This window comes from Rhipicephalus microplus, chromosome 6, assembly GCF_043290135.1.
Source record: "Rhipicephalus microplus isolate Deutch F79 chromosome 6, USDA_Rmic, whole genome shotgun sequence".
Classification (NCBI taxonomy): Eukaryota; Metazoa; Arthropoda; class Arachnida; order Ixodida; family Ixodidae; genus Rhipicephalus; species Rhipicephalus microplus.
In genome coordinates this window covers 54,106,593-54,110,392 of record NC_134705.1, presented here as the reverse complement: position 1 = coordinate 54,110,392, position 3,800 = coordinate 54,106,593, and positions in this window count along the sequence as shown.

Sequence of the window (3,800 nt, the reverse complement as noted above, 5' to 3'; positions counted from 1 at the left end):
GAGTTCTCGGCCTCCGTATATCTGAGAGTGGGCACAGTGGAGAAACTATTGGCCTATTAAAGAACAGCGTCCACCAAACAAGCAGGCTGATCAAACGAATAGCCAACGAAAACTATGATATGAAGGAACACAACTTAGTTCGTTTAGTCCAGGCTTTTGTAGTCAGCCGCATCGTGTACGTTGCCCCATATCTTAAACTACACGCAGCCGAACAGAGCAAAATAGATTGCATCATTGGGAAAGCTTATAAACAAGCAATAGGTCTACCGTTAAATACGTCGAATGACAAGTTCTTGGCTCTAGGGCTACATAACACGCTCGCAGAGCTAATAGAGGCCCACACGATAGCACAGTATGATTGGTTACCCAGAGCCCTACGTGCTGGCATATTTTGGACACAATTGGCGTCACGTACAATGTGCAGCATGGGGCAAAAAAGAGCATTCCGCTGGAGGCAAGGGGGCATATCGTGGTGCCTTCATTACCTACAAATATACATCCTGAGCATCACTGCACTAGAAGGATAGAAAGGGCGAAAAGCCCACATAAAAAGTTCGGCAACGCCCGGGACGTGGTCCATGTAGATGCAACAGAATACGAGAATGGCCAAAGCATGATATTCGTAGCTACAAATATTCAGAGGGGTTCCAACGTCAGTGGCATTGTATACACAGATAGGGCATAAGTGGCGGAGGAGGCTGCTATAGCACTAGCACTAGCCTCCACAAAAGCCGAAGTAGTGATCAGCGATTCCAAAACCACTGTTGGACATTATGCCAAGAGAAGGATCTCACCGGAAGCGCTAAGAATTCTGGCAAACTTATGCGACGAGCGGGTAGTTCATATTGTATGGGCACCTGCTCACTCCTCCCTTCCCGGAAACGAAATCGCGCACGTCCTGGCTCGAGAACTGGCCGGCTGAAAAGGTGCAGCGCGAAGTCAGGGGCCGGAGAGGGACCTCACGATTAGTTATGAAGAGATCACGAAACACTACAGGCTAGGAAGGGTCCGATTCCCCCCGGCACATACCTCGCTCAACAAGCAGCAGGCGACGGCATGGCGCCTCTTACAAACCAACACGTTCCCGAACCCGGTAACTTTTCACTACATCTACCCAGAGATATACTCAGATTTGTGTAAGTTCTGCAATCAAAGGGCGGATCTCAAGCTTATAGTGTGGGCTTGCCCCTCAGTGACAGGGCAATATAAAAAATACAGCAATGGAGAGCAGTGGGAGACCGCACTGCTAAGTGCAGACCCAGAAGTGCAACTCGACGTCCTACGGCAAGCCGAGGATGCCGGCAGAGCTCAAGGACTCATGGCTGCCACCTAGGGGAGGGAGACCATTCTTCCACGTCTTGCCACTTTTTTTTCTTTATTAAAGTTATTTCCTCCTCCTCCTCCGCTCGTCATGAATCGATTAAAAAGTTTTGTGGTAAAATGTTCCTCATCGTACACCCAACAACTTACACTGTCTCACTAAAATTTCGCATGGGTCCTGGTGAGTGGCCCTTTAAGGCGTGGGCTGTGCGTCCCTTGTATGTACCCCCTCTCGTTCTGTTCTTGCAGTGTTCACTAGATGGCAGTACCATCCCCTGTATGTTTCAGCTCCAGCTGCAAAGTCACAGCATGGGATAATCGCCGTGGAATCAAATTTAAATCGATGTGCAGAAGCAATCAAAGAGAGGGAAAGAGGTGACAAGAGGGTGGCAGTAGGGACGTTCCTAGGACGCAAGGTAACAAGGCAGTTATAAAGTGGGAAAAACAGGTATTCAAGGCTGCAGAGGTAAAACGGTGGCTTAGGCAGGGGTGTCTTCTGTCACCCTTGTTATTCATGATGTAACTACAAGGAGTAGAGGCCAAATTATAGGGAAGTGGACTGCGCTTCAAACTTTCTTTCATTTAACAAGGAAAACTTGTTGAACAGGCACTACAAGCATTGATGTACGCAGATGATATAGTGCTAATGGCCGACAAAAAGGAAGATTTGCAGAAATTGATGGGCATCTGCGGTGCTGAGAAAAATAGGTTAGATTTCAGACTCAGTAAGAAAAAATCAGCAGTCATGAATTTTATAGATAATAAAGGTAATGAGCTTAGAATAGAGAAGGTCGCGCTAGAAAGAACAGATAAATATAAATATCTTGGTGTATGAATAAGCAATGGGGCCGAGTACCTTAGGAAGCACTACATGTATGGGAAGACTGGAGGTAACAGGAATGCAGCGGTGATGAAAAACAGGACACTGTTGAATTACAATAGGTATAATGTTGTGAGAGGAATATGGAAAGGGGTCAAGGTTCCTGATCTGAAGTTCGGCACTGTGCTCTTGTGCTTGAGATCAGAAGTTCAAGCAAGATTAGAAATTAAGCAACGTGGAATAGGTAGACTTGCCTTAGGAGCTCACGGGAATATACCAAATCAGAGAGTACAAGGTGATATGGGATGGACATCATTTGAGTGCGGGGAAGCTAGCAGCAAGATAAAATTTGAGAAGCAATTGAGAGAAATAGGGGAGGAGCGCAGGGCTAGGAAGGAATTCAGCTACTTGTACACGAAGAATGTCAATACAAAATGGAGGATGCGAACCAGACAATTGACTGGTAAATACTTAAAAAACAGTAAGGGGCCAAACCAAAAAGAATTATTGGTTAAGAAGAAGGTGAAGGAAGCTGAGACGGATATGTGGAGAATAGGCATGATTAAGAAGTTCGCACTAGAGATCTATCAAACTTTTAAGCAGGAAATTGCCAAGAAAGGTATCAATGACAATACTAGGGGTAGTTCTCTACTGTTTGAGGTCAGAACGAGAGTATTGTGAACCAAGATATATCGGGCCAAATACGAAGGGGTAGACACGGTATGCAGTGCGTGTGAAAATGAGGAGGAAACTGCCCAACACTTGATTATTTTCTTTCAATGGCTTTGCTCTATAATTCAGAAATGATGGCGAAGAGGTTTTCAAAACACTGGGGTTTACGAACAGGGAAGGCAAAACAGACTTTATGCGGGTAGAATTAACTAGAAGGAGGTTATCTGATTGGTGGCTAAATTCAAGGCACGAGTGAAAATAAACTCTTCACTGAAAAGTACGAGTCCTCAACCTCACTTATTAAGGAGAAAAATAAATCTAGTTTTTTGTTCAGAAAGTATTACAGCTTGGTGGCGTAAGCCACCACCTGATCTAATGGGTACAGCCATATCAATCCATCCAATCATCCTTGAAAAGATGCAAGATGTTATAAACGAGACGGCAGTACTTGTAGTTCATAATGAAAGATGCGAGATGTTATAAAATAAGAATGATGTCAATAATGGCGCGTGTCATTGATGGAAGGGAATCGTTCGATTTAGTGCGGCCACGTCCGCTAGGGGGAGCGTTTAATAAAATCAAGTGGCAACTTGTACGGAGGACTCATGGTTTACCAGGTTCATCTACGGAGCTTCGCCCACTCATCATCATTCACTTTATGAATATGCGGCACTTTTTTGAATTGCACACCTACCTCACCTGGCTATGACAGCGTTTGCCACCCGTTCAAAAATTGCAGCCTGGCTACAAGTTACACGTGACACACGTTTCGTTTTTCCCTAGCCAGGCTGCGGCGTTTAATGGCTACAACGTATTCGGGATATCTGGAATCAGCTCAAGTGTGGCGCCAAATCAGTGATGGTGCCCTGGCTGTCGCACTGCATTCGCTGAATACGTTTTTTCAGCTACCACAGTTACCACAAAAGCACGTTCATGAATTCATCTCAAACGTGAGTAGCGCGGATGGTCACGTATCACGAAGTGTCAG